Genomic DNA, 14,839 nt, shown 5'->3' with positions numbered 1-14,839 from the left:
CAAAAAATTTTAATAGAAAGGAAAAACAGATTAAATGCAAACATTCACAGTCTTAAAGCTAACATTTGCTAACTAAAGCAAAGTAATAAATTCTATCTATGTATCTATTTAATTTCATGAATTAACAACAAAAGTATCAACTAAGAAAATTTCTGCAATCTAAGCTTCTAAATTCTAACTCACTTTATAAAGTTAGTATATGTATATGTTAGTACACTTATGCCTATGTTAGAAACATTAGTAAGAATAAGTAAGTCTGATATTATTTGTAAGACCTTTGGTTAAACTATAGACTTAAGATTTGTATAATATTTACAAAGAACGTTTAGAACATTCTGTCCCTGTTCTAACTTATCAAACTAACTAAGCTGTCCCTGTGTGTTAGTAAAACTTATTGATAAGGATTAGTAAGCAAACATTTACATATTTACATTTTTACAAGAAATGTCAGGTGATTTGAGTAGAAGGTGTCTAAACCAAAGTAAGAGGAAAATTCTATGCTAAGATTGACAAGCTCTTCTCTCTTAAGTGTGAGTTTATGTTTCACATGTAGATGTGAACTTAGAAAAATGTTTTATGTGTTGTCTAGTATGACCTATCCATGTAATGAGGTGTTACATACTACTCCATCAGAATTCTTCTGCAAAGTGCATGTACTGCGTGGATGGAATCTAACGTGTTGGATGTAGTGAGAATTCTGTTGTGTAAGTTATTTTCTTCAAATGCATGGGTCCAACGCTGATCCGATGTTCCTCTTCACAGTGTGGTTGTCCCATACACTGATTGTGTATTTGGTCACAGATGTCTTTTGTAGTTCTCAGGTTTGCTGTCCTTGTGATGATCTGTGAAGTCAGCTATGCCTCACTTGTGTCGTTTGATGTTATCCCATGCTTGCACGGGAACTGATGTTCTGGTGTGTTGACTGACTTGTGTCAGGCACAAAGTTCAAATGTCCATGAAACGTGATTAATCTTTCTTCTTTCTTTGCAGTTTAATAAAGATGATTATAGGTAACAAGAGAGTTCATGATAAAGTTTTTTGTGTTTTCATTTATTCATCAATGTCTAGGTCTTGGATTGGTTGCAAATCAAATGTTGTGTCTTCTTCTGCCATTGATTCTTTTTCATTGTCATAATGGTTTACAGATGATTCTTCTAAGTAGCAATTGGGATTTGGGATAATCATTTGGGTGTAAAATTTGGTGTAATATCTGATTGTTCACTGGTTCTTGGTCTAATTCTGGTTCTGATTCATGCTATGATTGTTGTTCTGATTGCTGCTCTGGTTCCGTGGTCTCATGTATAGGTTGTGGAGTTTCTGTGGACTCATTTGACTGATTGGCTGGTGCTAGTTGATCTTTGTGCTGTATAATGACTGGGTCTTGTGGTTGTTGTTGGGACATGTCTTTTGCTGGCTTGACATGAGTGATATGGAACCAAGGATCCCTTCCTTTAACTTTTATTGCACTTGGAGTTGTTAAAATTACCAGGGATGGTCCTTGCCACTTGGTTTCTAACACAGACTTCCTAGTGAAGTTTCTGATGTAAACATAATCTTCAGGTTGGAAGTTGTGCAGACTACAATCAAAGGGTACTCTTTGATGTATCAAGACTATTTTATGAAGTTGGTTTAAGCGTTGCTTGAGTAATTTAATGTACTCATAGAGTTTGCATTCCATACCCAGATGTGACAATTTGTGAATGCTTTGAGCTGACTTGCCATGGAAAGGTGGATGGCCATACAGCATTTCGAATGGTAATAAGTGTGTAATGCTGTTGGGTTGGCATCTGAGATGGAATAGTGCCAACGGTAAAGCATCAGGCCATTTCATATGAGATTTTGCACAGATTTTGGCTACTAGAGTCTTCAACAATCTATTCACACGTTCAATTTGTCCGTTGGACTGTGGTCTGTATATTGAGTGAAGATGTTATTTGACTCTTAAGGTCTCATAAACTGTAGCTAAAATCTTATTAGTGAAGTGGGATCCAGAATCTGAAGCAATATGTAAAGGAATAGAGAATCTGGGTATTAATTCTCTCAATAAGACTTTCACAACAAACACTGAGGTGTTACATTTTGCTGGGAAAGCTTCTGGCCACTTAGTTAATCTATCCACTATAACTAATGCATATCTATAACCTTGACTCCTTAGCATAGTGATGTAATCAATTTGTAAGCATTCGAATGGTGTATAGGCTAGTGGTTTGCCACCCAGACTGTGGACTTTTGTAATTGTCTGGTTGTATTGCATACAAATTCTGCACCTCTGTGAAATTCTCATAGCAACTTCATATATGCCCCTTGCATTCCAATACCTAGTTATGGAATCTGCCATGCCCAGACTTCCATAATGCCTTTTTGGTGTAATGCATTGTAAAAGGTGAAATACAAGGATCTAGACAACATAGGTTTTCCATTTGCCCCCCCCCCTCCCAGCCAAACTCCATTAGCTAAGTATGCACTGTGATGTTTCTTCCAATTCTTCACTTCCTTTGGGGAGTATGCGTTTTTGAGATCATCTTCCTCCACCAAAGATAAGTTTAGAATTGCACTTGGTCTATACCTTGCCACGAATTTGGCTGTGATATCTGCACGTTTGTTCCTTGATTCCACTGGCCCTTGGTTCTTAGAATGAGTCATGCAATGAATGACTGACACTTGGGCTGGTAATTGGATTGCATCCAACAACTGATTAATTAAATTCCCATACGCTATCTGTTTGCTATTGGATGTAATGAAGCCTTGATTTTCCCAGAGTTCACCAGAATGATGCACAACTGTGAAAGCATGTCTTGAATCGGTAAAAATGTTTGCTTTGCGATTTTCGGCAAGCTTCAGAGTGTGTATCAATCCAACTAATTCTGCTCCTTGAGCACTTTTGGTGGATGGTAATGATGAGTACCAAAGGGCCTCAGAGGCTGTCACTATGGCTGCTCTAGTATATCTCTGATTGTCTACTATGTATGACGATCCATCTGTGAATAATGTCAAATCGGGGTTTTTCATGGGCTTGTCATCTAAATGTGCCCTTGTTTTATGCATGATGTTAAGTGCGTCTTCAAAGATGTGTAGACTTTTTCCCTCAGAGGTAAATCTGGGATCAGAGTTGCAGGATTTAAGTTTCTGCACCAGTGAAAAGTTATGTTTTCATTAGCCAACAAGATTGCTTGGTATTGTGATAGTCTTTGGGAAGTGAATGCTTGAAGTGCGGTGTTTCTTAAAGTAGATTCCACCTGGTGTGGGGAAAATACTTTCAGTTCACCCCCTAATACCAAGAAAGATGCTTTTCTAATTATGATGGCTTCCGCAGCAATAGCTCTTAAACAGCTCGGCATACCACAGATCACTGAATCTAGTTTCAAGCTATAATAGGCAACTGGTCTTAGGGTATTCCTGAATGATTGAGTGAGAACACTAGAGGCTATCCCTTTATCCTCGTGGACATAAAGGAGGAATGGTTTGTCATGATCAGGGATACCTAGGGCTGGAGCTGATAGAGAGTGATTTTAATTTCTCTATAGCATGGACATGGTCTTTTGATAGTTTTAATGGTTCTGGAACTTCCTTCCTGATTAGCTCTATCAGAGGTTTAGCTATGAGAGTATAACCTGAAATCTAGTTTCTACAGAAGCTCATTACTCCTATAATTGCCCTGAGCTACCGCTTGGTCTTAGGGAAACTCAAATTCTGTATATCTTGTGTTCTATTTTGGGAATTCTTTTTGGAGCCTTTTTCTAGGATGAATCCTAAATAATTGACTTTTTTCATCACAAATTGAAATTTTGTTTTGGAAATTTTATGGCCCCTTTTGCCTAGCTCTTTGATTAAGTATACGCTATCAGTATAACAGACTTCAGCAGATGGTGACATTAGCAGAATGTCATCAACATAATGTATCATTTTGCTGTCTTGGAAAGTGATCAACTCAAGGTCTCTCTGTAGGATTTGACAGAAGACTGAAGCTGAATCTGAAAAACCCTGGGGCAAACGGGTCCATTGGATGGATTCGCCTTCCCATGTGAAAGCAAACAGCTTCTGGCTGTCTCTGTTGTGTTATTTAAAATTTCTGGGGGTTCCATTAGAGGTATTTTGGGGTTCATTTGAGCTTTTAAATGACAAACTTCCTGTGGACATTTTGGGGGGACTTTGGACGTGGTGACGTCTCCAACGTAAAGCGCAGCTTAAATTTGGAGGTTGGCCTTAAGACTGGTCTCTCTTTGGCTACGTAGTAAAGCTGGGAGAAGGTACAGACTGGCAGGCAGTTTGAATGAATCTTAGTCAGGCGTGTGGTCTCGATTTTATTCTATTGACATGGGCCTAAATAAAATATTAGTTTTCCTCTTAATATCAGCCTTTATTATTTTTAAATATAACACTGTGCAGGGGAACAGAGAAGTACGTAGAGCTCAGGTCCAGAACAGTAAACCAAGCAGCTTCGGGTGGTATTGCTGCTATGATTTGTGATGGACTTGGTACCACGGCATAGGTCTTTTGCACATGGTCTTTGATTGCTCTTAGATCTTGTACTAAACACCATTGAGTCTTGCCATTGGGAGATAATTTGGCTTTCTTTACAGGGATGATTGGTGTGTTATTTTGTGAAAAGCCATATCTTAGTATACCCTGCTTTAATAAACTTTCTATGATGGGTTTCACTCCCTCTATCACCTCTTGGCTAAGTCTGAACTGAGGAATTCTTGGAGGTAGACCTTCTTTTACCTCTATTTTTACTGGTTCCACTCTATTTTTACTGATAATATTCTGCCTACCTCATTAGAATTTTTAGCCCACAGGTAATCAGGAATATCGTCAGGAACCTCATAGGTGTCATTTGACTGGTAAGTGGGTTCCTCACTACATGGTTCTAAAAATAAAATGGGATAGTATTTCAGAGATCTCCTGGGTAGGTGGAAATAGATTTGCCCATCCAGTTGACATTGGATGGTGGCGGCCAATTTGCACAAGAGATCTCGTCCCACGAGGTTTGAAGGACATGATGGCATCAATAAAAAGGTGTGTTCGAGAGTTAGAGGGTCAAATTTTACCATTTTAACTTTTAGCTTTGGGACTTGTTGAGCTATCCCAGCAGCTCCTCTTACTCTCAAACTACCCTGATATTGGCATCCTTCGGGTGCCTCACGTAAAACGGAACAAGTTGCACCAGTGTCCAGTAGTCCTTCATAGTTTACCCCCCGATTTCTAAGGTAACTAGTGGTTCCTCACTGTCATTGGACTTCACTGGTACTAGGGGTAATAAAGAATCCTCAGTCTTGTGTGTACACTTATTATCGATCCAGTATTGCATATGGTCATTTGTATCTAAACTAGAACTTCCTGTAGCACCATCAGGCAAGTTAAGTTTAGAATCAGAAAAACAACAGAAAGCTGGCTTAAAGAGCAATCTCTCTCTCTCATTGTGAGCTGGAGAGTCATTATCAGTTGTGCAAACTTCATGTTGGCTCTTGCTAAGGGCTGTAGAAATAGTTCATCCATAGCTGATTAGATCTAGTGTGACCTTTTCCCTTATCACCTACCCCTTAAACTTATCATTAAACTGTTTTCTATATACTTCCTGTGTTTCCTCTATTCCAACAAGAGCCCATATTGAGTTACCTTTCCAAACCTGGTTCCCTGGCTAGTGTGGTAGACCGTTAAACTGTCAACTGACAGTTACCCAACTTGTGTGCTTACTCTGCCACTATCCATTCTCCACATCCCTTGTGTGGGTTTCCAGGGTATCTAGTTAGTTTTATTACTTGTGGGTTGTGGGTGTGGTCCTTGTGTTTGGCACCCTTGATTGGCTCTTGCTAAGTCCCCTTTGCTTATTTCACCATTGAAGGCAGGAATGAAGCCAACTTTCACTAATCACCTGCTATGTGCCTAGCATTGTGTTAAGCACTTTACAAATATTATTTCATCTTCTTTTAATCACAGCTCTTTGTAGAAGGTGGCTATCAGGGGCAGCTGAGTAGCTCAGTGGATTGAGAGTCAGGCCTAGAGACGGGAGGTCCTAGATTCAAATCCGGCCTCAGACACTTCCCAGCTGTGTGACCCTGGGCAAGTCACTTGACCCCCATTGCCCACCCTTACCACTCTTCCACCAAGGAGCCAATATACAGAAGTTAAGGGTTTAAAAAAAAAAGAAGGTGGCTATCAATAGCTCCATTTTACAATGGAGATAATTGAAGTAGACAGAAATTAAGTAATTTTCCTAGTCACACACAACTATCTGAGGCTAAATCTGAATTTAGGTTTTCCTTACTCCCAGCTGGATGAATCAAAAGCCAGGGCCAAGAGAAATACCAACAATTTCAGATATGCAGATGATAGCAGTCTGATGACAGAAAGTGAGGAATTAGGAAGCTTGTTGATAAGGGTGAAAGAGGAAAGTGTAAAAACTGACTTAAAGCTTAACATAAAAAAACTCTATAAACTAAAATCTTGGCATTGGTCCCATCACTTCTTAGCAAATAAAGGGGAAAAAAATAGAAACAGTGCCAGATTTTGTATTCTTGGGCTCATTGCAGACAGGCAACTACAGCTATGAAATTAAAAGATGCTTGCTCCTTGGAAGGAAAACTATAGCAAATCTCGACAGCACACTAAAAGGCAAAGACATCATCTCGACAACAAAGGTCTATATAGTCAAAGCTATTGGTTTTCCAGTAGCAATGTGTAACAGTTTGGACTGAATTTAGCAAAGGGAGCTAAGTAAAGTATACAGCTTTAGAACTTGGAGCAGCCCCTAGAAGAGGCTGGAGGTTCGGAATGTGAAGGAGGGGTCAGAAGAGGAGGAGTTCCAACTGTCACTTCACTCCTGTTTGTGCTCTGGACCGAGAGGGGTGGGGTGGAGGGGGGTTGTATCAAGGGAGGTGGGAGTGGTGGATTTTGAGAGAATCTGGTTCCTCTGGACTCCTATATTTGAGACTGAGTGGAGATCACAACTGCCATCATTCATTTTTACAAGCTTCATTTACCAACAAAGAAGACATTGAACAGCAGTTCTCCATTTTGGCCAGAGAACCCAGACTTCTGGGTTAGCGGGCTCAAAGTGGGGGGGGGGTCCCTTCCCTGATCCTGCTTGATTCATTTGTCCCCGTTACTTCCCTTTTATATTAGGTTATTGAATAGTGATTAGGAGATTATAGGGGGTGAGGGACAAGTACTGAGATCAAGCCACAAAGAAGATCCAGTGCTTTTCTCAGGGGAAAGTTCATCATTTTTAGTGAATATTCCTTTTACCCTCATTCCTGGTTCCCCATATCATTCCCCTTCCCTGAACCCCAAATACTTTATCTTCACAATAAATCCCTGTTCAGCTATATTAGTACATTGATTAGAGTTTGGAGTAGAGTCCTTGAGGGGGAAGGTATTTGTTGGGTGACTGAAGGGAGGTTTTAGAACATTTGACTCCAACTTGAGGAAAAAACGTTTGGGAAGTGCTTGGGAGAGGTTTGTCAAGATTTTAGTGGCTCTGAACATTGGACAGAAGTCATTTAGGATTCAAACTAATCCTAACACCTTCCTCCATCATCTCCTCTACCACTCTTCCAGTTTGGGGAGCCTCCATCCAAATTATACCCTCAAAAGTCTTCCTAGTAGGGAGGGAGAGTAATCAGCTTTGGGCCAGGTGTTCCAGACAAGTGGGGGTCATTAGATCACACTCCCACTATCTGATAACCTCCTCCCTTCTTACAAATGTATGGCTGTGAGAGTTGGACTATAAGGAAAGCTGAATGGCACAGAATAGACGCTTTTGAATTGTGGTACTAGAGAAGACTTTTAAGAATTCCTTGAAGAGCAATGAGATCAAATCAGTCAAACTTAAAAGAAATTAATTCAGACTATTCACTGGAAAGACAAATTAATGAAAGTGAAGCTTAAATACTTTGACCACATAATAAGAAGGCAGAGATCACTGGAAAAAGCTTTAAGTTGGGAAAGATTGAAGGCAAAATGAAAAGGGGAAGCAGGAGATGAGATGAACAGATAGTGTTATGGATAGTTATGGAAACAACAACCATGAACTTGGATATAGTGTTATGGAAACAATAAGCATGAATTTGGACAAGAGCTAGTGGAGGACAGAAGGACCTGCCATGCTATGGTCCATGGAGTCATGAAGAGTTGAGCACAACTGAATGACTGAACAACAACAAAAACAATAATTTCTGACTCTAAGCTCAGAGCTCTACCCACTGAGTCACCTACATGCCTTAATATTGCCATGGTGGGAAAGGCCAAACTGTGCCTACACATAGCAGCTGAAAGGGGGATACCTTGACATTTTGCACAATAATCTAGGCAATGGGCTACTTATTTAAACTGTTTGCCCTCCTTTCTCACGTGAGATTGAAGAGGAGACATGTCTTCCATTTACTTTTTTCTTTTTTTGCTATTAACTCACCTGTAACTTTTCAAAACCTGTAAAATAACTGTACCCTTCCAACCTCATGCCTTATGCCCTAAATCAGAAGGAACATTTGGGAGACTGAACCAAAATCCTGGAAATCAGGACATTTTACCTTTCCTTCCCCATTGTGGGGAGTGGTAGAACTCCTTGGTTCTTTTAGACCCAAGATGCTTTACTTTCATTAGAGTACTTTGTACAAAAGGCTTGCGGCCCTTCCACAAGATGTACTTAGATAGGTGAGGAGAAAAAGAGACCCTTTTTTTCTCCTCTCTAATACCTTCTTTATTAATTACTACATTCCTAGAAAGACTAGAGCTGGCTAGAAGATGTAAGTTTTTACCCTTCCTATTAGTCTAGTTTTTGTTCTCCCATTCCCCTCTACTGTTTGAAGGGAGGCGAGGAGAGTCTTCCTTCATGATGAAACTGAAAAAAAGGAAAACAGGGAGAATGTAGAAGATTTATATTTTATGACTGGTTAGGAAAGTGCACAATAGTAAAACAGTTGCCTTCTTTACAATAACATTTACTCATCTAGGAGGGTGGTGCCTTAGGCAGAAATCCACCCATTCTAGTGATGTACACTCCCTGTAGAGATGGGAAATTTAGGCCCAAAGGGGTTGGGAAGCCTATCCAGGATTGCTGTATATTCATGGGGAAGGTTAGAGCTTACCTCCAACCAGGCTTCCCTGCCAGTAAAACTATCTTTATCTGTCTTCCTCTCTAAGGGAGTTTTAACACTGCTTTGCATGCTTCATTTCCTTTCTCACATAAACGCTCCTGGTGTCATTCTCTCTTTGGCCTAGCTCCTGTGGATTGTTAATGAAAAAAATCTCCAAAATCTTTTTTTTTAAAGTATTATGTATGCTTCTATAGATTATGTACTTATCGACAGAGATAATGGACTCAAGCTACAGAATGAGATAAACTTGAAAACTTGCTTTGTTGACTATGAATATCTGTAAGAGGGTTTTGTTCTTCTTTTCAAAAAATTTTTTAGGGTAAAGAATTGAGAGATTGTGATTGGAGGACCTAATGATAGGGTTATTTTTTAAAAGCATTTTCTAAAAAATCTAAGAAGAGAAACTGCTGGAACTGCCCTTTAACTATGAGATTAAGAAGTTCTTCCTCTTCCATGTGTTCAGCCATGTAGAGGAGGTCATGCCATTCTACTTTGTCTTCGAGTTGATCCATATACCTTGCCAGTTTAGCCACATCTGAGTGGTTGGCACCATATTTGACACAGCCATTGGCAGTTGCAATTTGGTGGACACTATGTGGGCCTTCTCCACCCACCTGGAGAATAAGTAGACCACCTTCTTCTTTCTTATTGCCTTAGCCCTGATAGCTGTCCTCATATAGATACTAGTATTCCCTGTCTCTGCCATCTTTCACAGTGCTGTCACTGTGTCACATGAAGCAGTCATCGGGCCAGTCTAACTTCTACCTCTACTCCAAAACTTGAACAGCAGGTGCTGGTCCAAGCAGGAGGGCTTCACAGCATCCACACACATTAATCACCTGCAGGACTACCTCACCTACTACATTAACCTCTGCCTCTCCTCCCTGTATAATTGTGTGGGCAGCTGAGGGATTTATTCCCCTGTGCTAGATGGTCCTGGACTACCTTCCCCATGCCTTCCTCCACAACATACCCCAGCCCTCTCTGACCAGAAATAAGTTGGGAACAATAAGAACAAGAAAAAGTAGGAAGAAGGAAAAAGGAAGAAGGAGGAAGAAGAGGAAAAGAATGAGTTAGAGGAAGAGGAGAAGAAGAAGAAAAAAGGAGGAGGAGGAGAGCTAGAAGGAAACAGATGAGATGAATAATTTGAAAGTTACATGTTGAAATCATTAAAAGGAAAAGCAAGCTATACACAATAAATATTTGTGGTTTCATGTACATTCTTTTTCTGTTCTTCTTTATATATAGAAACACTCATTTTGTTGGGTATTTGTTCATTACATAATAAAAATAAATTTTTTTAAAAAGAGTGTGTGCACCCAAAGGCCAGGTTAAAATTCAGAAAACATCAAGCAGAGTTCCCTAAGCTACTACCAACTTCAAAAGTTTTTAATCTTTTATAGTATTGTGACTTCTTTGGCCATATGGTGAAGTCTATAGACCCTTTCTTAGAATGAAGTTTTAAATGCATAAAATACAATATATAGGATTACAAAGGAAATCAATTATATTGAAATATAGTTATCAAAAGAAAAAAAAATTTAACTTAAGAAGCCCTGCACTAGAGCCTTGCTACAAATTCTTTTTACTTTCTTATTGTAAATGATCTCACAGGCCAATGAGAAAATGCCCAGGGAGACCATAGTCATTTTTGTTAAGTCACTATTTTGATTCTAACAAACAACATGGAAAGATAGGCCTATTGCCTTCTGATAGATTATGTAGGGCTGACAGGTTGCTCTTATTATTTTTGTTGTTTTTACTGATGTTTACTCTTTTGCAATTTCTTTCTCTAGTAAGTGGTTTATTGCTAGTAGTCCTCTCTCATGGGGTGGTACCACCAAACTAGCCTTATTTTCCATGTAAATCAAAAGTAAGCCCTCTATGCTTTGGGGAGTAAAGAAGATCCTCTGTCACTCCTCAGTTGTAAGATATCTACAACGAACACAAAAAGTAAAAGTAAAATGGCTAAAATTAGAACAAAATGAAATTTGGCCTTTTCTATCTGAGAAGATGTTTTTGTTTAAGAGACTACTTTAGAGACATAGAATCCCAGAGTTGAAATGTGCCTGAGAGACTATCTAACTCATAACCAGAATCCCTTCTACTGCAAACTGACAAGTAGTCATCTAATCCAATGCCTCTTTGTAATTTCTGTCCATTGTTTGGTGTTCTGCCCTTTGAGGCCTAGAAAGAATCTAAGGATTTAGAGAGGCCTGGGAAGACAACATGCAAACAATTATGTAAAATCAATATATATGTATATGATAAATTGGAGGTAATCTCAAAAAGATTAAAAAGGAGATAAGACTAGATGGACTCTCAGATTTCTTGCATTTATATTTGTGATAATATATTTTGTGTATGATAGACAACCTGACTTAGCCCTAATGGGTTTCAGGTTTTGGATTTAGTAATAATGAGTCTTAAGATTTCAAGAGTGCTAATTTTACCTTTATGAAGATCATCAAAGAAAAGAGCAATATTAGTGATGAATGATACATGACTAAAAGTTAAGGTAGTAGCAATCAGATGAGGCTTATCTCTCTTGAGTTCCTCACAAAGAGTTTGTTCATCTTTCATCCTTACGTCAACAGCTCTGCCAGTTGTGAGAGCCCTACCAGGTCAGAAGATCAATTGATCCCCTTTCTCAGAGACTGCTTTTATCACCCATTGCTGGATGCTAATTCAGGTTTTCCAATCCAAGAGGAACCATAGTGTTGTTCAGCTGCAATCTCCATTTTCTTGAGTTTCTGACACAACTGAAACACTTGCCTCTGGTATTACTGCTCTTTTAGAAAAAGAACAACCCTAGTTTTAAAATTTCGTACCTTTTCTAGTACAAGGCTGATTTCTCTCCATAAGAGATTTTATGATGGTGTATGCTAACCATCCAATATGCTTCCTAAAATTTCTGTAGTCCAGGCCATAAGCCAGACCAAGGCCATTTTCCAAATAATCACAAAAGCACTCTGATGTTCAAGGATTCTTTTTTTTTTTTTTTTTTTTTTTTTTTGCCTTTAAGCTCCTCCTCATTACCCAGCTGAAGTATCCAGGAAAAGATACAGCAATCAACACCTAGAAGACAATGTCTCTGCCAAGTATTTTGCTAATTTCTGGTCTTTCCATTTGCTGATGCTGCTATTCAAAGTCTGAAAAGGACAGTGAAAGTTTTGCCCTCACACATTTATACAAATAAAAGCAGTTACCAGAAATTTAAGATAAATTTAAGACCAATTGGAAGCTTTAAAGGCAGCAAGTAAAGCTACTAAAAATGTCATTATTTTGGTCAAGCCCCAAAATTCCTTCTCCTCAGGGATTTAGTTTTTTGTCTCATAGCCTGTAATCTTCCATTCAAAACTGTACAAAAGGACACATGGAGAAAATTGGTGCTGATTTTGCCATAGGCTTAATATCCTGGGTGGCTGTTAATTTTCTTAAGTGTCATTAAGGAGTAAATGGCGTATAAAATGACTAGGCATAGTTGATGTGTTCTTGTCTATAAGATGAGCAGGGATAGCTAATTTCCTTAGGAGGCCTTAAATAATTAATGATAACAGGAATTGGTAAATGTTCTCTATTCCAAAGAGGAAAACAACTTGCAACTAATTTTTCGAGGAATTTTTTCTTTGCTCTCTTGGAAGAGTGAGTAAGCCAGGCTCTGTGGTAAGAGCATTAGATTTAGAGTCATTTAAGGAGTTATTTCACTCTTTAGACCTCAGCTTTGTCATTTAAAATGAGGGAACTTGTTATCCTTTTCAACTCTTTATCCCCTGAATCAGCAAGCAGAATATTATAGGATTCTGTCATGCAATCATGTAATCACAAAACCAGCAATTACTCTTATCCAGTAATTCTGGGAAGGAAGCACTATGCTAGATGGGAGGGAGATGCAACTTTCAGATAAGATATGGTCCCTGGACCTTCAAAAAGTTTACCTTCTAGGAAGAAAGTAACATATAATGGAAATACATATACTAATACAGATACATGATAAACTAAAATATTCAAAACTTCATCATTTGGGAAATTTTAGATTACATGAGGTATTTTAAAGTGTATTTTTTTCTTTACTACTGAGGTTCTTTTATAATTCAGAAAAGCAAATACTTGAAAACACTTATCCTTAATTAACAAGAATTAACCTAATCCAGCAGAAAAGGTTTAGAGATTATTTTAGTTCTGGCCCTTGATCAGACAACTCTACAAAGAAAGATGAGCATGCACAATTACAGGCATAGTTTCTAGGGATTGCTGGACTATTAAGGGTGTAAAAAAGGAAAAGGGGGTTTTGTTTGGATTAAATATTTAAATGAGTAGTCGTCAAGGAATTGAATAAATATCAGCTCCTAATAAAAAAACCTCAAGTCAAAATGACCTTTATGGTAATTTATTTACAAAATATAGGAGAGAAATGAGAAGAGGGTAGAGTAAGAGATCTAGTTTAATGAACTAGATTATGAACTCAATCCCTGGCTTTACTCTGGCAGGGCTCCAAAAGTCCCAGCCTGAGAACCTAAAAGTCAATTAACAAGGGTTTTAGCCACAAGGGCTCCTCCCAATCAGGGGAGCCTCTGGAGGCTAGTACCTCCAGGGAAGCTAAGGGAGAGATTTAAGAACAGTGTCACCAGTCCAAGGTCTCAGCCAGTGCTCCTCTAGGTCTTGTGTCACTTCCTGTGCCTTCTTCTTAGTTTACATGTCTAATCACAACAGATGTTTTGCTTAGGACTACCCAGGGGGCAGTTGGTCAATTCTGATTCATCACCCACTCTTGCACATGTGGGTTACAGACTTTCCAACTTGTGAATTAAGTGGTGATGTTTACACCTTTGGTGTTTAAATCTAAAAAATGGGCAGGGTGGGTTTAATCTAATTATCAGAAGGGAACTTTACATCACCTCACCAACTACAATAAGAAGAGCATAAGTGTCAATGGGATAGTCATCCCTGTTTCAAGCAATGCCACTATATCCTACTTATTTGATTGTAGAAGTCAATGAAAGGGTGGAAGTAATAATAATTGCAAACTGTAGCAGTGTGGCAGATGGTATTGTCCCCATGGTGTGGCCTCTAGGCATTCTAGATGGTGTAGGTCTCAGAACCTTCAGTAGGCATTAAAAACAAAACAAAAAAAATTTTTAAATCATAAAAAAGTAAAAAGTTAAAGTGAAGCAGTTGAAAGAGGCCTAGGAATTTTGAGCTATACTTAAAAGGACTAATAAAGAAGAAGGAAAGGTAATGCGTGAACATGATCAAGGCTTTTTTTTTTTTTAACTGGAAAGTCATATGGCACACATATTGAGTAAATAGAATTTATGTCAAATTGGAAGGAGTCCAGAGATTTCTATGATGTAGCAAGGCACTGACCTATCAACTTTTTCTGGGGTGGAGACAACCTCTGGCTAGAAAAGGAATGGGGAATAAAAGGGGTCATTGTTAGATCTAGTTGGCAGGCTAGGAAAATGGAATTTGGTCTTTTAGGACAAATTTGTCAGTATACTATTAGTATCTGGCAGGATATTTTGCATCTAAAAGGTTTTTTAAAGCAAAACAAAGATTTTTGGAAGGCACAAATTGATACTAATTTCATGATAATCTAAATCATTCTTCCAAAACAAATTATACATATACCAAAACAATAGCAAGCTGTTTAACTTCCCTGTAACTTTATTCATTTTTAAAATGAGGAGAGTGAACCTTATAGGATTTCTGACTATAAATGTCTATGAATTAAATTTTCCCAT

The sequence above is a fragment of the Gracilinanus agilis genome, chromosome 1 (assembly GCF_016433145.1).
Source record: "Gracilinanus agilis isolate LMUSP501 chromosome 1, AgileGrace, whole genome shotgun sequence".
In the NCBI taxonomy this organism is placed as follows: Eukaryota; Metazoa; Chordata; class Mammalia; order Didelphimorphia; family Didelphidae; genus Gracilinanus; species Gracilinanus agilis.
The sequence above is the reverse complement of the archived record's forward strand: the minus strand, read 5'-3'. Positions refer to the sequence as shown.